Source organism: Erpetoichthys calabaricus, chromosome 18 (assembly GCF_900747795.2).
Source record: "Erpetoichthys calabaricus chromosome 18, fErpCal1.3, whole genome shotgun sequence".
NCBI classification, from domain to species: domain Eukaryota; kingdom Metazoa; phylum Chordata; class Cladistia; order Polypteriformes; family Polypteridae; genus Erpetoichthys; species Erpetoichthys calabaricus.
This window is the reverse complement of record NC_041411.2, coordinates 57052845-57076255: the sequence shown is the minus strand read 5'-3', so window position 1 is coordinate 57076255 and position 23411 is coordinate 57052845.

Here is a 23411-nt window from a genome sequence, read left to right as displayed (position 1 = left end):
ATGCAAACCACTGTTAAGCAAAAAGAACATTAGGGCTCGTCTCAATTTTGCTAAGAAACATCTCAATGATTGCCAAGACTTTTGGGAAAATACCTTGTGGACTGATGAGTCAAAAGTTGAACTTTTTGGAAGGCAAATGTCCCGTTACATCTGGCGTAAAAGGAACACAGCATTTCAGAAAAAGAACATCATACCAACAGTAAAATATGGTGGTGGTAGTGTGATGGTCTGGGGTTGTTTTGCTGCTTCAGGACCTGGAAGGCTTGCTGTGATAGATGGAACCATGAATTCTACTGTCTACCAAAAAATCCTGAAGGAGAATGTCCGGCCATCTGTTCGTCAACTCAAGCTGAAGCAATCTTGGGTGCTGCAACAGGACAATGACCCAAAACACACCAGCAAATCCACCTCTGAATGGCTGAAGAAAAACAAAATGAAGACTTTGGAGTGGCTTAGTCAAAGTCCTGACCTGAATCCAATTGAGATGCTATGGCATGACCTTAAAAAGGCGGTTCATGCTAGAAAACCCTCAAATAAAGCTGAATTACAACAATTTTGCAAAGATGAGTGGGCCAAAATTCCTCCAGAGCGCTGTAACAGACTCATTGCAAGTTATCGCAAACACTTCATTGCAGTTATTGCTGCTAAGGGTGGCCCAACCAGTTATTAGGTTCAGGGGGCAATTACTTTTTCACACAGGGCCATGTAGGTTTGGATTTTTTTTTTCTCCCTAAATAATAAAAACCACCATTTACAAACTGCATTTTGTGTTTACTTGTGTTATATTTGACTAATGGTTAAATGTGTTTGATGATCAGAAACATTTTGTGTGACAAACATGCAAAAGAATAAGAAATCAGGAAGGGGGCAAATAGTTTTTCATACCACTGTATAATGTATAACGTGTAACTAGACTTGGTATCTATCCTCTTTAATAAAACCCCTGTGTGCATCCAAGGGTCAGGGGTGTCCGTGTGTGTGTGTCTTCTGGTGAAGTGCGCATGTGCTGAGCCGCACTGCGCATCACACTGTGCCCTGCGCATGCGCATGGCACCATGGACGCACACATACTGGAAGTTGGGCACACAGTGAATGGCCTAGCCGCGGCCACGCATGATAAGCAAATAAAGGACATCATTGCTGGGGAGATTGCTGATTGGGCTGTGCACATAAAATAAATTGCTGGGGTGACGCCACACATACAATAATCAGCTGCACGCCAGTACAGATTAAAATACTTGCTGGGGTACTGCACAGTACTTGCTGGAGAGACGCAACAGGGACGATTATCAGCTGCACGCCACACATTACATCACTTGCTGGGGAGACTCTGCTGATTGCCCACTGTTGTGACAGAAAATTAAACGCATATTACGGACATCAAAGCCAGTATTACTGTCAGAGAAAATTACAGGCATTTTAAGGAAATACAAACCAGTATTATTGCGAGAGGAAATTAAAGGCACACAATACAGTGACGCATATTACAGCTACATACAAGCCAGTATTACTGTAAGACAAAATATTACGGACGTACAAGCCTATATTACTGTGACTAGCTACTAACAACATGCCACCCAAAAAAAAGGACACGTCAAATAGGACAAAAAACACAGACAATCAAATCCTATATAAGCAACATCTCCTGGAAGAATGGTCAGCTCAGCAAGTAAACATCAACAAAAGAAAGGCTGAAAGACAAAGAAAAATACGAGCAAATAGACCGATTGAAGAAAAAGAAAATGAGCGTCAGAAAAACGCTAAAGGAGAAAGACTCAGAAGAGCAAATAGATCTATAGAAGAGCAGGAAAATGAGCATAAACAAAATTCTCAAAGAGAAAGACAAAGACGAGCAAATAGATCTATTGAAGAAGAGGAAAATGAGCATCAGAAAAATGCCAAAACACACAGAGCTAAGAGAGCAAGTCTTACTGCGGATGAACGAAAGTCACTGTGTCAACAACAAGCTAAAATAAAGAGAGGCAGGATAAGAGATCTTCAAACAGACACAACACATCAATCAACAGCCACAGAGGAGAGGATAAATGTAATATTAATTATACATACTGTATTGTCAAATACGTTTCTATTTTATTTTTATTATTTTACTTTAGACTTCTTGCAAAAATATTTTTGACAAAAAAAAATTAAGACAAGAAACAGAATGAGGTCAAGGTCCCATGCCATTTAATATAGACTGTTCCTACTAATGTTTATGCACTACTGTTCTAGCGCCCGTTATTGTAACGGGCTTAATGTCTAGTCTATAATAATAACTTACTATGACAGGTTACTAATTGTAGGCAATTCAGTTTTCATATGGATAATAAATGTGACCCAAAAGCAAGAGAATTCATGAACTTACTGAATGCTTTTGATCTTAGTCAGCACATCAGCCAGCCCACACATAAGAGAGTACACACACTGGATTATTGATTTCAAAAGGTTTAAAAGTTGACGTGAAGCAGGCCATGGATATTGGTATATTGGACCATTTTTGCATATTATTTGAGGTACAAATACTGATAATTACAATAAATGAGAAGTTAATGGTTAAAAAAATGTTGTTTTAATACAGCTACAGCTTCAGTATATGCTAATTTTCTAAACAATCAGTCATGTCAGTCATGTAGTGCTTACCTTAATAATGTTAATAGTGTAATAGTGAAATTGTAATGCTAAGGTGAGAGTTGCAGCTGTCATAGTGGCCCCTAAAAAGACAGTTGAGAAATCCTCCATCACTATTATACTTTGGAACACACTAAGAGTGTTTGATTTAAAGAGAACATGCTAGAGAGTGTGGTCGAAATTTAATCTTATTAAAGAAAGAAACATCCTCTAACAGGACAATTCAGTAATCAGGCAGGAGAACAGCTGTTCATTGTATCTTTCAATTACTCCTCAGCAAAATGCCTTGGAGGGAGCATTCTTCAAAAGCACTCTGTTACAGCGTGGTCAGAATGATCAGAATGGTCAGAGAAACAAAGAATAGAGGTTAATTTTATAAACTGTTGAATTTACATACAGTGTCAATCGATGCATACATTTCACTCTGGTTGGTTCATTGGTTTATATCCAAATGATTTTTATAAAATAAGTCTATTATATTATATTCTGGTTCTTCTTATACCTTTGAATTGCACCACCACCCTTGAAATTTCTGTGCATATAACAACTGTCCATTCTCGTTTATGGACATCTGCTGATTTCTTAGTCATCTCTTAGTCATCCTGCAGTACAGTTTGTATATTACATCAACCTTTCTTCTGGTACATTCTTTATTTACTTGACCATCTCAGTATTTTTCCTAACCAATTCTTATATTTTGGTGTACATTTTGTTGTTCACTTGACCTTTATCTGGTTTCTGACATTTATTAACCCTTTATGCTATTTCTTAAAGATGAATGCTATGTTATCCTAAAATTATTCTTCCACATTCCCTGCTTTGGGACTTCATAAAGTCCCACTAAAACTGTAAGGAATAATTTCCTATTGTAACCCAATTCCTAATCTGTATAAAATGTGTGTATACTGAATATGCCCCCCCTTAGAGGCTAAAAGGAAGTAAAAGATTCCTGGCTATCTCAATTTGGGAAATAAAAGAAATCAGTGCAAATCATTAATACCTACGATAAATCACATAAATCAATAGCTAGAAAATCAAGTCAAACAATAACATCTATCAAAGTAATTTTTCCTCAGAGTATACTGGCATTACATGTTTTCCCCTATACATCTCAGATTCGTGTCCCATAACCTCATAAATTCTATGTAGGATGATAAAAAACATTGTCAACAACTATTTGATTTCCTTCTTATCCAACAAACATTAGCTATCTTGATTCACAGAAGTTTACCTAGTCGTATATTTTTATCAATGGTCAGATCATTTATTGTTGGTGGTGACACAGACATTATAAGTATTTACTTTAAAAACATCCAAAGTCCCTAGTTTCTGGTGCCAATGATGTGTACAACAATAACCAGAGATAGTCTTCATACAAACAACCAAGCTCACATCCTCATACTCTTATCCACAAAGTGGCCCCTAATTACATCCAGCTGTGGTGTTAAATTAGATGATCACCTTTAAAAACAGCTATCTTGCTGAAAGTAGGTGTCAATCCTCCCTTCAGAAGATGTCAGCACTACTCTCATTAATGCAAGCCACTGGCTCATGCCAAGGTCACATTTAAAAATTGCAAGGGTTGTACCCAAGCTTCTTATTGACGTTGAAGTCTTCTGCCACCTGCTGGGATCCTTGGTTTGTATCTGGGCTTTCCAATTTTACAAACCGCACACTCACCATTCCATTCATAAGACACTCCATCTCTGTTGTGCCAAATTATTACTTTGTTGTGCCATCTTCTATATAACGTGGGCCCAAGAAGCCATAATATTATTCATTATTTGTCCTGTATTGCCACCAACTATTTCTGTCTATATGGCCCTAATTACCCCAGTTCCTAAAATCACTGTTACCACGATCCTTCAAACGTCATTTACCTTATACCATGTTCTACAGAATTTAAAGGTTTGTACTCTACATTGTATCTAATTTAGCATGCTTAAACCTTAAAACCCAGTATCTTACTATTTATGTCCCAATGTTGTATCTAATCCTAATGCAAAATTCCTAATACATCAATATTCACAGTTGTTCCATCATTCTGTATCAAATTACTATTACACAATAAATTTTACATTCTTTATGAAAAAAAGAAATAGCGAATTTTGCTTGTATCAAGAGTCTTCTAGTTTAAACTATCTTCAACTTATAGCAATAGATTTAGACATTTGCCTCTATTCCCAAAACACTCAACTATCCCTTTATGTTAACTGTACTCATTGTGTTATTAAAATGAATAATGAAAAAAGCTTAAATTACACTGACTTTTGACTGGTAATGCTGCAAGTGCTAATAATCATGTGTTAAATTTTGATTAACAGTCCAAATTACATACAAACATTAATCTTTAAAACCTATTTTTCCTTACTAAGTATCAATAGACTTACTAGAAACATCTCCCGATTGCTATATAGGCTAAACCCAAAACAGTTTAAATTTATATTTCTGCAGTATTTCCATTAATAAAACCATAGTTGCAAATATTCAATAAATACATATACGTAGCTTATGAAAAAAAGTTTGTTTGCCTGGCTGTGTTGCAAATAATTAGCCTTTCCTCCTACACCAATCATAATTCCACAGTTCAAATTTTCCTTGAAAGACGTTGCTGCAGAAAAATAGAGATTAGGTTGTGGTTTCGACTCCTACAGCAAAAAGAATTCAAGTACTTAGTCAAAAACTCATAAAATTGCAAATGAGTGGATGAATTGTAAGGCAAATCAAGAATAGGTAAAGAGGGCTCTGGGAAAGAACAGAGAAGCCTGCACAGTATAAGTGTTGATCAGTTCTTAGGGTCCAATACTGGAACGCTTGAGCTAATGAATGAGGTTCTGGTCTGGTTGTCATGCAGGCTGCCCTCTGCGATTCAGGACCCACGACGATCTTTTAACATCAGTAGTCACCAGCACAGTGAGTCGTTAGCAACAAGAACCCATGACCCCTTGAGGAACCCTTGGATTGGAATTTAAGTACATTGTCCAGTAGTAAATTGGTCTATCGCCTGGTCCACGGCTTGATCCCCTCTCTGGTATGACCTGTTTCCCCTTGGAGTCAGATGATTTGTTTGTCTGCAGACCTTTAGCACAGCTCAGTCTCCAGGTTCAAATTCAAGTGCTGTCATAAACAACGTGCTAGGAAAAACAGCTTTTACCTGCAGGTGCAAAGACTTGAAAGTTTTGTTCCATATTATTCAGCATTTCAATACTTCATCTGTAAAATTTTAAAAGTTACTTATGGCTCCCAAAAATAGTGTCTCATGAGGAGTTAGGCCTGTTTCGTTGGGGGTACCCCTTATGAAAAATAGCACTAGTGATAAAACAGATGGTCATTTTATCCAGCCTCTGCTTGTCTCTTAGCCAATTTGCTTTTTAATGGTCAAAAATAAATTCTGCAGCTGGTAAGCACAATACAGAAGTTTACAATCATTGTAGCCAGTATAATCAAAAAATAGATACTTCAATCAAAAAAAATCCTCTATAGTTGTATCTAGTTTGTTGTGGACTCCACTCAATTAAAAGCATATTCATCATAACAAGTAAATTATCACAATATAAAAAGTCAGTCTTAATATATATACCAAAGAAAATGCATGCAGTTGTCTCAAAATATTCAAACTATTGGCACATAACCTTTGCTGTTATGAAAGTAACTTTGTAAACTAAATGTATCAACCTTTTCCCCATTAGAGGGAATGTGGAGCAAGAGGGTATCAGTCAATGAGAATCCTGAAACCAATCCTATTAATATTACAATGTCATAAAAGCCATATGTCATAACTCTCCTACAGAGAACACAACCTTATGTCCAGTAGTGGCAAACAAAAGAAAAGAAAAGAGAAAGTAGAGTGGTGTGGACGTTATTAGTTAAAGAGTCATGTTCTGTAGAGGTTCCTGTAAGAAAATTTTAATGTATTTACCATATATACTCGCAGATAAGTTCTCCTGCAGATAAGTCAGGACTTGATTTTACAGTATAATTTCTGGTATTTTATAATGTCGGTCGTATAAGTCGATTGCAGAAAACTCACGCTATTGGTCCAAGAGATTATGATATGCTAATGCCCATCTGAGAGAGTAACCACGGAGCACACTGCCTTTTTTTTCTATGTGGGTGCAGCAATGTGCTGTATCAGCGTGTGGTCCTGACCTCTCTCTCTCTCTCTCGTGCCCGAATACCCAAACTATTCCGAAGCAACGTTTGCACTGTTTTGTGTTTTTTGTATCTCACCCCCTCATACACCTTTATCGTAAGAGCATCCTTTATCTACGATAGAGCATTCAATCAGAAGAAAACATGAAGCTGGTTTTAAATTAAACGTCATAAAAGTAGCGAAAGAAATTGATAACTACGCTGCTGCAACAAAATTCAGTGCATCTGAGAAACTGGTGTGAGATTGGAGGAAGCAAGAAGATGTAAAAAAATAAAATAATAAAATTTAAGTGTTGCATTTTTGAACTGGCGTATAAGTTGTGGTCTGATTTTATGATCGATTTTTCGGGTTTCAAAACCTAACTTATACGCGAGCAAATATGGTACTTTCCTTTCTTATTCCAGTCTTGAACTGGAGCCTTGAAAGGCATTCTCGATCCCCTTTTCATAATGAATGTAATATAATACCAGTGTCCTCCAGAAAACATCTCTCAGCCAGCATAGCAAGCAAAAGTCAAAGAAGAGATACAATACAATACAATTACAATACAATTTATTTTTGTATAGCCCAAAATCACACAAGAAGTTCCGCAATGGGCTTTAACAGGCCCTGCCTCTTGACAGCCCCCCAGCCTTGACTCTCTAAGAAGACACGAAAAAACTCCCAAAAAATCCCTTGTAGGGAAAAAAATGGAAGAAACCTTGGGAAAGGCAGTTCAAAGAGAGACCCCTTTCCAGGTTGGTTGGGCATGCAGTCGGTGTCAAAAAGAAGGGGGTCAATACAATACAATACACAGAACAGAACACAAGTAATCCTCAATACAGTATAAAAATAAAAATATTACAAGTACAGAGCGGAATCTAACAGTAGATTATATCACATAATATAATTTGGATTTGTTTAGAGTCCTGGAGACCTCAGCCATCAAGCTGCCTCCCCAAACTGGCCACATCACAGGTGAGACACCGCTGGGCCAGCCAATCCAATGAAAGGACCCAGCTACCTGACGATTCCTGCGATACTCCATCCACAGTCAGAACTATTATTCTAGAATTATTTCTAGAAATAAGAGCAAAATAAACTAAAACACTTAAGCTCCTTTCCCAATTGCTCTAATTACAGAATATTTTTCAATTATGTGCAGTCTTGGGATTTACATTGTAACACACAGGCAACTAGGGGACAGCCAAACAGCCCAATTGCGTGTGAAACCACAAGAAACGGGGATTCGGAATACGGCACCAATGCTTTCTTCTCCTTTACACCCACAGGAAAACGACAGAATAAAAAGCCTTACTGCAAGAAATGGCTCTGATCTTCCCCTGAAGAATAATGCAATATATCTCCATTAAGTTCATCGCACCTCCAGATTACTCCTGACGTCATTTCTGTCCAGTTTCCAACCCCCATCATTTCTGTCAGCCTATTTCCTGTTTTCATGAAGCCTCCTCTATAAAAGCTCCAAGAACCCATACTCTGCTGTCAAATATGTATTTATTGTGCAACTTTGACTGTAGCAAACTTGAACTGGGATCTACGGCCAGTATATGAGGAGGCTCTACAACTCTTTACCTGTCTTGTGTCTCTTGATCTCTTGTATCTCTTGATTTATTACAACATTATTTAGATATTTCATATTCCATTTCAATTCATATTTCACTTCATCTAAGGCTAACAGGATATTTTCAAAAGTTACAATTATCTTAAAATACATCTATTATTACCTCTCAACTTTTAATCTTAAAGCTAAACAGTTTCTATATTCATATCCCAACTATTTTTCTTTAAGCTATTATTTTACTAATGAAATTGACACATATGTTTCTACCTATTACTTCACAATTTAAAAGTGTCCGGAATGTTTCATTAGAGCATCAAATTATAGAAAATAAAACTAAACCTTCTATCAGCTATGTAGTCATTCAAACAATAGCACTGTATTTCACACTTAAGATATTCAAATTACTTGTGAACAAGAAGTGATGGGGAAATAAATCAACATCTCACACTGTATCAAATGTCTTAAAATAAAATAATCTAAAATCTTACTTTTTATTTAAAAATCCTCTCATGGTAGTTAATCCATCGCACCATTGCATACAGTGCTTTAAAGAAAATATTTTGACATACAAAATTTAGCTATGCTTAATATTGATTTCTTTTACCCATAATTTCCTGTTAAGGCTTGTTGTTTATGCATGCTTTTTCATTGATGTCATCTCGAGATGCTTCTTGCAGCTTCTCCAGAGCTATGATCTGCAGAAAAAGCAGTCTACCACCCCGCAAAACCCTGTTGCAAAGCATATCTTAGTATCAAACACTACCTAGACTGGAAGCCAGTACTCATCACCAGATTGCTTGCTGTCCTAGAGAATATGTCCTTTTTTTCACTTTAATGTAAAAATTACTAAAAGAACTTTCTTCCATATCAGTATTGCCAGTACTCAATGGAAAAAGGTACAAAAATTTGTACTAAATCAAGAAATGTTTCATTGGACCTAATCATATTAATTTTTAAGTTTAAATTCAAAACATACTGTATACAGTATATTTATGTACTCCTTTATCAATTGCTTTATCATTTCAACAACACCACATATTTTCATACATTGTCTTTAACCAAACATATTCCCAAATTCACTTAAATTACTTCAAATATACTTCACTCACAGAGATCTCTTTCACAATGCACAACATACTCAAACTTATTTAAACTGTCTTTAACACATTATTCTTAACTCAAGTTTTATTATTATTTAGCATCTACTATTTAAAGCATTTACACACTCTTTTCCTCTCATTGCTTACATTTATTTTACTCCACGCAGAGAATATGCAAGTTTAAATTTTCATTTCCTGTTGCTGGGTAACAGTGCGCCACCGTATCACCCCTATTTCAATCACCTAACAGCTCATGGAAAGCATTTAAAACAATGTCCATAACAAATATGAACCTTCACATTTAGATTTTTTTTTGTAATACATACAGACATACCAGCAGCATTTTATCCTAGAAAGAAATTGTGTTCTTTATATTTTATAATTATCAAAGAACACTTTTCCTTCAGACTTGATCAGTGTCTGAAGGAAAGATGTGTTATACATATAAACATTTTTATAACCAAAGTGGAGATGTTTTCATTTTACCAAATACTACACATTTTCAAAACTCACATTTTAACCCAAATTAACTCAGAGCCCTGGAACTGTATCAGATATTTCTAAATTTGTGCACACATTTAACATTCAGTTAAATACAAGTACATTCAGGCAAATTTCCATTCACACATCCTCTCCATTTCTTATTTTCTAGCCGCACTCTCCTTGCATGCGCGACTTCGCAGCGCATTCAGATTTGACTATTTTAAAAGTATTTATTTTAACCAATCTCCCTCACTACAATGTGTTAATTGGATCTTCATTCTCGCCCTACTTCCTACTTCATCATCAGTCCACTTGCTGTCATGTTCGGAACACTTGTCAAAAAGACACATTCCCCTGTACAACATCTTCACTTCCTAAATCTTCTTTCGGCCACCAGCCATTACTCTATTTCCTGTTCTACACATTATTATCAGCCTTAGACTTTCCGTTCCTACGACCCTAATTTACACATGTAATTTCTCAGTCACAATAGTTACACCATTTATTTTCTTTCAAATCACTGCACACCAATCTATTTACAGAAAAAAAGAAAAATTACAAATCTATACTAACAACAAAAAAAATCTTACCTTTAATCTTAGCCCTTTCTTTATCTTTTATACAATTGTCTTTTTCTACTTTTAACCTTATTCTACCTGTGTGCTTTGCTGTCTCATGGGCTGCTATTTCTTAAAGCATATAATGTGGCATCCACCATTCCACTATGCGCGTGAAGCGTCCTTCACTTAAACTTAAACTTGAACTGAAGACAATCAAGTCTCCAAAAGTTAATTGAACCGAAGACCAGAAGTCTCCACTCAAACTGAAAACCAGAAGTCTCCCAAGAGACTTAACCCTATTTTAATGACCAATTCCTTTTCTTAATAGGACTTATGCTCTCTCTACTGGGCAAAAGGCTCTTAACCTAACTACCCTAAAAACTATCTAACTCTAAGAAAAAAAGCTACTAGTCTAACAGCATGACGTCTAACCCCACCCCTTAACCCCAAAAGAACATGCCTCCTCCTACCGTTACAGGTCCGATGATTGCATCCTTCAGAGAGGAGTCCCATACAGATGGGAACTAGTCTGTCCTAATTTCAGACGCACCATAACTACTTCGTCGGCTTTGCATCTTTTGGGAATCTGCTGGGAGTTCCCCCCGGGGTATGGATCGCCCCCACGTTGGGTGCCAAAAACTGTGGTTGAAATTTAATATCTTATTAAAGAAAGAAACATCCTCTAACAGGACAATTCAGTAATCAGGCAGGAGAAACACTGTTCATTGTATCTTTAAATTACTCCTTGGCAAAATGCCTTGGAGGGAGCATTCTTCAAAAGCACTCTGTTACAGCCTGGTTAGAATGATCAGAGAAACAAAGAATAGAGGTTAATTTTAAAAACTAATGAATTTACATACAGTGTCAATCAGTGCTTACATTTCACTCTGGTTGGTTCATTGGTTTACACCCAGATGATTTATATAAAATAAAAGTCTATTATATTATATTCTGGTTCTTCTTATACCTTTGAGTTGCACCACCACCCTTGAAATTTCTGTGCATATAACAACAGTCCATTCTCGTTTATAAGACATCTGCTGATTTCTTAATTATCTCTTAGTCATCCTTCAGTACATTTTGTATATTACATCAACCTTTCTTTGGGACATTCTTTATTTACTTGACCATCTCAGTATTTTTCCTAAACCTTTTTTTATATTTCGGTGTTGTTCACTTGACCTTTATCTGGTTTCCAACATTTATTAACCCTAAGCTATGAAGGCTGTGTTACCCTAAAATTATTCTTCCACAAGTGCTGAGCATAAATGTAGAAAAAACTAAACTGATATTTCAATATGGAATACTGACACACAACTGAATATAACAATACAGTCTGCCTTGAGAGACAGTCCTATTTCTCTAAAATTATAAATGATAATTCTGGTAATCCAAGAGTATTATTCCTAACTACTGATCAACTTCTAAATTCAGCTCAGTTAATGGAATGCCTCTTAAAATCTGCTAGTGAAACATATGAGGCTTTCATTATATTTTTTAAACATCATAAATGACATCCTCACAAACTTAAATCCCAGCATGCTCTTTTAAGCAAGTTAAGTTTTTTTCACTGAAATAGATCTACCCGAACTCTCCACCTGCTGTCATTGACCCAATACCAATAGGCTTTCTCAAAGAAGTCTCTGAGATGCTAATTAAAATTGTACTTGTAGTGAACTCATCATCAGATATTGGAGTCTTCCCTGACTGTCTAAAGATTGAAGTTATTAAACCTCTTCTCAAGAAAAATATTCTCAATTCCTCTGTCTTTGACAAACTTAGACCCATTCTAATTTTAATTCAACCTTTTCAGTAAAATTTTAGAAAAGCCAGTTTTTAAGTAGCTAAATGATTACTTGATTCAACATTATATTCTTGACAAGTTTCAGTCAGGTTTTAGAACAAATCATAGAACAGAAACTGCACTAGTTAAAATAGTAAATGGTTTGCAGGTTAACACAGACAGAGGCAGTATACAGTATATCTGTTCTTCTTGTCTTAGACCAGTGCAGCATTTGACACCATAGACCATAGTAATCTTATAATTCGTGTTAGACAATGGGTGCACTTCTCCGGCAGCGTCTTAAATTGTTTTCAGTCTTATTTAACAGGTAGAAAATTCCTTGTAAATTGTGGTGATTGTACTTCGGTGATCAATTATATTGTATATGGTGTACCACAAGGATCTATTCTGGGTCTGCTGCTTTTTTCAACCTACATGCTTGCATTAGGCTAGATTACCTGAAAACACAACATGAGCTGCCACGGCTATGCAGATATCACACAACTTTATTTATCTATAGAGCCTGATGACCCTGATGCTCTTGGCTCTCCTGATGAGCAGTAACTTTCTCAAACAAAATAACGAAAAAACAAAAATATTAGTGATGGGCAAATATGGAAATAGTGAGGATATTAGAAATAAACTTGATCTCTTAGATTTAAAAGTCAAGTTGGAGGTAAAGAATATAGGCATAATCATTAACTCTGACCCAAACTTTAACCGTTATAGGGCGGATGTCAACTTTTGTCAAACTTCAGGGGTAGAGGATGTTATTCATCTGTAAAAAGCGACAAAATTCACTGTTTTGTTTTAGTTTGACTCTCTTTGCTAGAAAGAAAGATAGCTTTGTTGATTTGACCTCATTTCCCTGTGTGTGCATGAGTAGTGAAGAGCAAACAACCTTAGGGCTTATTGGTTTTTAAAGACTGCTTCCTTCATTGTGTTTTAACAGTTTTAAAGGATTGCGCGGCTCTCTTAACCAGATTTCTAAGGCTGCATTTTTTTCGTTTAAGGTATATATAGCAAAAGTTGCTGAAGATGCTGAAAAATTAGTTCACGCTTTTGTTTTCAGTCGACTAGTTTACTGTAATGCACTCTTAACAGGACTGCCTAAGAAAAACATCAATCGTTTGTAATTAATTTAGAATGCAGCAGCCAGAATCTTAATTAGGAAAATAAAATCTGAGCACATCTCACCAGTTTTAGTGCTGTTACATTGGTTACCCACCTTCATTCCAGCATCACAGGTGGCTGCTTGATGCCATGGTCAGGTGATGGTGGTGGAGCAAATCTCAGCCACAGAAGGACTGGAAAAGACAGCAGAAAAAAGTAGAGATTATTAAAGATTTTAAATCCCTGACGAATATGAAAATTCTATGCCTATATTGTCTATTAGGAAAATGCAGCTATGAAAATGCCAAATTTAAAAAATGGGCTTTTAGCAGTTTTTTAAAATGTTCCACAGTGTTAGGCTACCAAATTTCTATTGGTAAAGTATTCCTGATTTTAGGTGCAATTTTAAGCTTGGCTGCTGTAATAATAAGCAGACCACCCTTAGAAGATCTAAGGGTACAACTTGGAGTGTAGGGTGACAGGCATTCCATAATATAGGAAGGGGTAAGATTATGGCTTTATACACCATTATAATTGGCAGCATGCCATTCATCTAAGTCATAGTAGAAGTTAAGTGCCTCATCTGTGAGTAACAAAGTTAAAATATACTGCCACTCAAACTGCAGTCATCATTACCAAGTGGCAAAAATAAAAAGTAATGTATTTTTGTCTGTCAATGGCCTTCATTGATTCCATACCCCATTCAGCACTGGTTACCTCTTACCTCTTATTACCTCTTATTTGCCTCTGCCTCTGCTATTGTGGCCTTAAGATTGGTGACTTTTATTTGTTGTTGCAGGCAGCAAAACCTATCAGGTCCATCATTTCTGCTAGTAAATCCTGTTATCTACACTACTGTAAACTGTCACACACATGCACATGGGAGACAGCTTACGGGCTTGAATACTTGTATTTCCACGTTGGACCGGTGGTTGGTGCTGTACTCTAACTCTTTTTACTTCTCTCTGCAGACCAACAGAAGACCCAGCATCCTAAGTCCTCTTCCAGTCCCAAGAAGTTTCCACCTACGACTTTCACTTTCAGTTCAAAGAGAGACCCCTTTCCAGGTAGGTTGGGCAGGCAATGGGTGTCAAGTAGAAGCCTTAGATAGATAGATTTAAACTTTATTTCTTCCCAGAGGGAAATTATGCTTTTACAAGTTAGGTCAGGTGAGCTTGGGGAGCTTGCACTCGTACAGCGCGTTGCCGCACCCACCACACAATGAAACAGCTCGGCATCCTGGTTGGCAACCCCCAAGGCAGACACACAGTCCAGTCCCACCCTTTGGAAATGACCCTCTATCTGGCGCAGTCAGGTGTTACATTGGTGTCTCCTTGGCCTGGTTTAGCCACTTGGGTCCTCAATGATGATGACCCTGCAAGCCGGATCACCCTTGGGGAATTGCGCCACATGGCCATAGTGCCGTAACTGACGCTCCCTCACAATTCAGGTAATGTGCCTCATTTGGGACTCCATGAGCAACCGCTCATTTGACACAAAGTCAAACCAACGGTACCCAAGGATTCTCCGAAGAGACACAGGACCAAAGGAGTCCAGTCTTCGTCTCAGGTCACGTGATAGCATCCATGTCTTGCAACCATATAGCAAAACAGGAAACACCAAGACTCGAAAGGACCTTCATTTTGAATAGATATCAGAAGCACCACACACCCCTTTCCAGTGACCTCATGACCCCCCTTGCTCTCCCAGTCCGTCTACTGACTTCATAGGAAGAGTCACCAGAGACTTGAATGTCATTGCTGAGGTAAGTAAACCTCTCAACAAGGTAGACACTCTCTCCACAGACAGACTGATGCTGATGGTTGTGTCTATGAGGTCATTAAAGGCCTGGATCTTGCTTTTTATTCAGGACACTTGCAGCCCAGACACTCAGACTCCTCGCTCAGTCTCTCGAGAGCCCCAATCAGAGCCTCCATTGACTCCATGAAGATCACAGCATCGTCAGCAAAGTCAAGATCTGTGAATCTTTCTTCGCCAACAGATGCCCCACAGCTGCTAGACCCCACAACCTTGCCCAACACAGTCTATGCAAGTATTGAACAGAGTAGGAGCAAGAACACGCCCCTGACAAACCCCGAATCAACAGGGAAAAACGCAAAGGTTCTGCCTCCACTCTGCGCAGCACTCACAGTACCAGCGTACAGGCCGGCCATGATATTCTGCAACTTTGAGGGGATCCCGCAAAGTCTCAGAATATCCCACAGGGCAGCTCGATACTGAGTTGAATGCTTTATGAGAATCGACAAAGGCTACAAAGAACCTCTGCCAATATTCACGTTTGTGCTCCGTTAGAACCCTCAGTGCCAGGATGCGGGCAATGGTAGACTTCTTAGGCATAAAACCAGACTGTTCCGGTCGCTGGTAGGTGAACAAGTGATCACAGATCCTATTGAGGACGACCCTAGCAAGTACCTTACCCCGACCAAGAGCAGTGTTATCCTCCTGTAGTTGCCACAATCCAGGCGATCACCCTTCCCTTTCTAATATAGGGATGACAAGTCCCGTTTTCCAGTCAGTTGGGATGATGTCAGTCTCCCAAATGGAAGCAAAGATTGCTTGGAATGCCAGGAGGACAGCCTTACCACCAGCCCAGAGAAGTTCACCCCAGATACCACAGACTGCAGCCTTCCCCATCCTCAGCTGGCTCACCACCTGTGCAATCTCAGTGAGATCGGGTGGTTCACAGCTAATTGGAAGATCAGCCTGAAGAACAATGGACCCAGAGATATCCAATGTCCTAGCCAGAGGATCAGCTTTAAACAGCTGCTCAAAGTAGCCAGCCCAGTGGGACACAACTGCAGTGTCATCTATAAGTACTGTCCCATCAGCTGCTCTGTCTGTGACTCTCCGAGGAACAGATTTGGATGTGAGTAATGCTTTGATTCCTCTGTAACCAAGACGTGGGTCGCTAGACCATAGATGGTGTGTCACTTGCTCACAGATTCCTCTACCAAATCCTTCCTTATCTGCCCTCAGAGGCCTCGCAGGCATCCTTCTCAGTTCTTGGTATAAACCGGAGTTGCTATCAAGCCGTGAAGTTTGACTCCTCTCAGTGATATCCAGGGTGCCCTGCGAGTTAAAAAACCTCCTTCTGGGAACACTGGTAACACCAATACAACACAATGCTTTTACAGAAGCCTTTTAAATAAATAAATACATGAATAGATAGATAGATAAATATATTGTGATGTGTGGGTCACAAACATGCACAAAAGAGGAGGTGAATCCAGGTTTCTGAAAAAATCAGCTCTATTGTTGTGAAAACAGGGACAGTCTCAAAGTATTTATTCAAATCGGAGCTGTCACTTAAGCGCACACAGTATACAAGCAGTGATGCTGACTTCTTCCTGCATTAGCTCCCCTCTCAGATTAAAAGAACAGCTGTCTTTTCTTGGAGAGAAGACAGAAAATGAGCACATTGCCAGATCAGCGGCCAGTTTTAAATGTTGCCCACATCAACCATTGGGTAACATACACATTACGCAGTGAGCCTGTGAACTTGCAGTTGGAGCGGTACAGATACACAGCGCAGTTGGGGTGTAGTCGAGCACCGTTGGGGGTGTGTGTATATATGAAAATCAAAAATACACCTTATGGGAAGGAATTGGGAGTCACAGTGGACTCTATACTATCAACTTTCAGACAATGCTCAGAACTCATTAACAAGGCTAATAGAATGTTAGGTTATATAGTAGCATGTGTAGAGTACAAATCCAAGGAGGTTATACTCAAGCTTTATAACACACTGTTAAGGCCTCACCTGGAGTACTGTTGGCAGTTTTGGTCCCCAGGGTACACAAAAGACATAGCAGTACTAGAAAAAGTCCAGAGGAGAGCAACTAGTCTGATCCGAGGGCTAAAGGGGATGAATTATGAGTAAAGATTAAAAAGGCGACCTTTTTCAGTTTAAGCAAAAGAAGATTAAGATGAGACATGATTGAAGTGTTTAAAATTATGAACAGTATTAGTATAGTGGATCGAGACTATTACTTTAAAATTAGTTCAACAAGAAGATGGGGACAGTAATTCCTTACAAAGAGAACCATAGGCAAATGGAACAAGTTACCAAGTAGTGTGGTAGACAGTAGGATTTTACGAACTTTCAAACTTAGACTTGATGTCATTTTGGAAGAATTAAGTGGATAGGCCTTGCAAGCTTTGTTGGGCTGAATGGCCTGTTCTTGTCTAGATTGTTCTAATGTTCTAATGTAAAAAGTGCTTCCACTCAGCCATTGCATTTTCAGAAAAACAGACCATGAACCTGTGATAGACCCTGCAACCGCTAGAAAGGTTTGCACTTGCCTTTAAGCACAAGGCAGAGGCCATCCTTGGATGGCTGCTATTTAGTTCCACTGGGGTATGACCTAACCCCATTCTACCACATACCCTAAGTATTTTGGCTTCCATCAGGCTAAAATAGCATGTGTTGGGATTTATGTGAAAACCTTTGGCTAGAAAATACTGGAATATAGCCAAAACCTGTTGCAGGTGTTTTTGACAGGGTCTGGAAAAGATCATATCATCATGAAGGTAGGAGACTGCAATATAGTCTTTGTGGGGCCTCAGTAGTTTTCCACCACATGTTGCATAGTTGCTGGAGTCTCATGCAGCCCAAAGGGAAGGAGACGATTCTGCAAGTGACCACTTGGAATGCTAGGCATCAAATGGAGGAACTTGGTTGAGACAATGCAATCAATACAAAATCATCAAGTCCCTTCAGGCTTAGGTACATGTACGATGGGACTTGATTGTGGAATGTTATTTTCTTCGTTAATGCGCAAGTCTAATGATTTTTCATTTCCTCTTTGACTTCATTGCATTTGGACCCAGGGATCCCATAGGGGCATACAATTTTGATGAGTTCTGTAATAATGTTAGGTGAATTCCAGATGGTTCTCTTTGTCTAGAGCTAAGTTTCCCTAATAATAAATGATTTTGATTCAGAAAAAAGGCTAAAGGTTTTTGTTCTGGGAAGAGTTGTCACCACTCTATCCCTCCAAGGTTTTAGTAAATTTACTTGATAAATCCTTTCAGGAGGTGACCAGCTGATTGTTTTACCACATAATCCACCAACCCTTTGTGCTATTTAACTTTATAGGAACCCTGACAGTGTGCCAATAATTTAGGTTAGGAGGTGGGAAATAGTACCATGACTTAGTCCCTTTGCTGGAAATCACAGAGAATTGTTCTGCGATCATATATGCAAGACTGTGTCAGCTGAGACACATCCAAATGGATTTGGACAAGAGGATGAAAGAGTTTAAAATGATTGTGCAATTGCATAATACTGTATATTCCAATACATTAACAGATTGAAACTCCAGTTCTTTCCATGCCTCTTTGACCAAATCCATAATACACCTCAACTGTCTGCTGTACAGTCGTTAAAATGGTGAAAACCTGTAGAGGCCTGGGAAACATCTCTACAGGCAAAAGGAATGAACAGGGTCAGCTGATCCCAGCGGCATTCTTCTTCTCTTATCATTTTCTTTTACATCTGTTTTAATGTCTGATTAAAACTTTCCCCTATTCAATCCATTTGAAGATGCTACCCAGATGTTTTTATATGTTTAATGTGTAAAAGGGATGCAAGTTCCTTCAATATTTTAAGGATGAGTGGAGAACCTTGATCCATGAAAATCTCTTTTGGGATCCTGATATGCACAAAAAACCCTAACAGCTGACAGTGAATCATTCTTGAATTAGGCAGACAAAGAGGAAATAGCTTTTGGGTAACAAGATGCATGAGCATCAAGACAAGGATTTATTTATGACCTCAGGCAAAAGTTTTTAATGGTCTGACAATGTCCATGCCAATCTACTCAGATGGAATGTCAATTATAGACATGGGTACTAGTAGGTACCATCTGTCATTGTGGTAAGATGCAGAAAAGCACTGTACCTATTTGTTAATCCCAGGCCAATAGAAATGAGGTTGTATTAATTCTAGCATTTTATGAAAGCCTAAGTAGCTTCTCATAATATGCGTGTGAGCCAACTCACAAACCTCATGGCAGAATACGCAATTGTTCTAGCAGGAGTTGGTGACTTTACCCTTGGTGATCAGCATCTCTATACAACAGATCATTTTCAATAATAAAACAGGGGCCTCTGCAGAATGGAGTCAGTGGTGCTGTAGATGTATCATTGACATAGCTACATTGAGGACGTGCTTCAGTGAATCATTGTTCCACTGTTCTCCTTTAAAGATTGAGAGCAGTTGTGGAAACTGAATCTGTAATCCTTGAAGGTGTTTGTAGGGGAAAGGTCATCTGCCTTACTAGACTACACATCTTGGATGGAAGTTTGAAAAGCATTGTCACAGTTTCAAGCAACACCTTTACTAGAGCACTCGCTCATACAGCACATTATACACCGAGCGGGTATGCTTATGCTGTAGCCTGCTGTCAGCAATTACAGGCTCGGTATAGCTAGTGGATTACATCAGAACATTAGAAAAGTTGTAACAAGAAAATACTATTCAGCCTAACATCTGTCTATTTTATTCATCTGGATTGTACAAAATAACATCAAGATTAGATTTGAATGTTCTTAAAATCCTACTCTCCAAGACAGTACTTGCTCATTTATTCCATGTGTCTATGGCTTTTTGCATGAAGAATATCCTTCTAACACTTATGCAAAATCTGCCTTTAACAAGTTTTCATTCATGCCTGAATGCACTTGCTGTTAAAATTATTTTAAAGTAACAACTGGGACCTACAGCAACTCTTTTAATAATTTTAACACTTCAATCATGTTCCCTCTTAATCTCTGTTTGCTTAAACTGAAAATGTTCAACCCCTTCAGTCTCTTCTCATACCTTCTTAGTCCTGGTACAAGCCTAGTCACTCTTCTCCAAACTTTCTATATCGCTGCTGTGTCTTTTTTTTTAATATGCAGGCCAAATCTGAACACAGTCTTTTCCAGGTCAGGCCTCACTAGTGTATCATATAATTTAAGCATGACCTCACTTGAATTATACTCCACACCCCATGATATACTGTAAACCCTAACACTCTGTTAGCATTGCTTGATTGCTTCTGTACACTGTCTGGATGAAAAAAGTGAGGTGTCCACTATGACACCCAAGTTTTTTTCATAAGGTGTACTTTCAGTTTCAGACCTCCCATTGTGCTTTCAAACTTAACATTTTTACTTCATAACTTAATACTTTTACTTTTACTTAGAATAAATTGTGTCTGCCACAAATTTGTCGAATCCTGTATGCTGTCCAAGCAACTATTTATGTGATTCTGGATTCTACATTATCTGCCCATCTGCCTAGTTTGGTATCATCTGCAAACAAAACCAGCTTAATGATTATATTCTGCCCACATTAGTTATGTACAGTATATTAAAAAGAGCAGCTGCCAAAGCACTAATGTCTGAGGGATTATCAGTGGGATAAACTATGAAAAAAAACAGATAGTTAAGGAATGAATATAGGTGAAGTTTTTATGTTTGGCCTTGGAAGTGTAAATTTGTGACTTATGGGTCAATCGCCTAGGAACACAGCCAAGCCAATACACAAAATAGCAGCTGTCAAAATTGCCAAAGTGATGTCAAAATGATGCCAAAAAAATTACCCTGAAATTAGAACGCTTTAAACATCACATTATTCTGACAAATTTCCTCTCACATAACACTTTGCTTCCTGTGTTTAAGCTAATTTTGTACCCACCCACAGACGCTCTCCTGAATTCCCAATTCTTTTAGTTTGATCACTAACCTTGTATGTAGTACCTTATCAAAACCCTTCTTAAAGTCAAGATTAATAATATCATATTCATCTTTTTGATTGTACACTTTTTTGCTTTCTTACAAAACTTCTTATTAGTGATTTTCCTCATCTGAATCTCTGTTGATTATTGTGTTTACTTATGAATGATTTAAAATCACTTCAGTGATTTCTCAAATTCTCACCAGTATGAGAAACCTCTTACATTTGACATACTTGTCTCAATGTCTAGTTATGTAAGATGTCAAGCTTGTTGGGGTTCCACACATTTTTGTCCCTCTAGACCTGAAAATGATAATTTTTAGGCCATTTTTGGACTATATTTTGTGCAGGAAATTACACCCTTATGATAAAGAGTAAACCAATAGGTGTCTCCAGCAAAAATGATCAGAAGGTCTTGAAGTTTTGCATGCCATATGAACTAGCCCCAGGAGTTCACCCCCTAATGGGATACAGGAGTGAAAGTTAGCCCTTTTCACAAAACTTCAAAATAATGGAGATAGGTAATATAGACATGTAGGGTGTCATTTTATGCTATTTCGAGGTTACTGATCAAGAATATGACAATGTAGTTGTTTGATTCTTTACCTTTGGTCCTAGCTCTCTAATAGCCACTTCCAGAGGGTTAAAAATGACAAATTTCAAACATAAACATGTGGGGTATCTTTTTAGACAATATGAAGGTAACTAATAAAGAATACAATGCTATTTTTTATTTTTCATTCTTTGCTAGGGATCTCTATCACTGAGTATAAAATTACAGATGTCTCTTAAAATCAAGAGTATTTATACCTTACACATTTAAACTGAAACACACATTGTAATATTTCAACTATTCTTGTTTATTGTTGTGTACTTCTACCTCATGGAGTAAGTCATTAATTATGGAGGATTATGCTAATTCAGACTTTTTTGCTAATACAGTAATCCCTCGCTATATCGCGCTTCGCCTTTCGCGGCTTCACTCCATCGAGGATTTTATATGTAAGCATATTTAAATATATATCGCGGATTTTTCGCTGCTTTGCGGGTTTCTGCGGACAATGGGTCTTTTAATTTCTGGTACATGCTTCCTCAGTTGGTTTGCCCAGTTGATTTCATACAAGGGACGCTATTGGCAGATGGCTGAGAAGCTACCCAACTTACTTTTCTTCTCTCTCTTGCGCTGACTTTCTCTGATCCTGACGTAGGGGGTGTGAGCAGGGGGGCTGTTCGCACACCTAGACGATACGGACGCTCGTCTAAAAATGCTGAAAGATTATCTTCACGTTGCTATCTTTTGTGCAGCTGCACGGTGCTTCGCATACTTAAAAGCTCGAAGGGCACGTATTGATTTTTGACTGAAAAACAAACTCTCTCTCTCTCTCTGCTCCTGACGGAGGGGGTGTGAGCTGCCGCCTTCAACAGCTTTGTGCCGCGGTGCTTCGCATACTTAAAAGCCAAACAGCCCTATTGATTTGTTTGCTAGAGATTGTTTTCTCTATCTATGTGACATTCTGTGCTCCTGACACGCACTCCTTTGAAAAGGAAGATATGTTTGCATTCTTTTAATTGTGAGACAGAACTGTCATCTCTGTCTTGTCATGGAGCACAGTTTAAACTTTTGAAAAAGAGACAAATGTTTGTTTGCAGTGTTTGAATAACATTCCTGTCTCTCTACAACCTCCTGTGTTTCTGCGCAAATCTGTGACCCAAGCATGACAATATAAAAATAACCATATAAACATATGGTTTCTACTTCGCGGATTTTCTTATTTCGCGGGAGGCTCTGGAACGCAACCCCCGCGATGGAGGAGGGATTACTGTACATCTGTTGTCGACATGTGCTGTTTGTCTTTTGCCATTATAATTGTTTCCATTAATTTACCTGTGATACACATTAGGCTTACTGGCCTATAGTTACGTGGGTCAGCCCAATCACCTATTTTGTACAATGGGATAATATTTATTAGCTTCCAGTGTTTAGAGATTTTTGAAAAATTATGTGCCAAGGGTCTATATACAGTATGTATTCACTAACGTATTTAAGAATTCAGGAATAAATGTTACTTTGTTGTGGTGATTTGTTAAATTACAGCCTATTTAACCCAAATAGTACTTCTGCTTCTAGAACTTCCAAGTCTCTAAGCACCTCCTTACTAGTCCCTGTAACTTTTGGGAGGTTATTGACTTCTTCACACATTAAAACTTAAATAAAGTGCAAGTTCAAAGCATTTCCTGTTTTACTGTCTGTATACAACATTCTTGCTCAGTTTTTTCTGTTCCTAA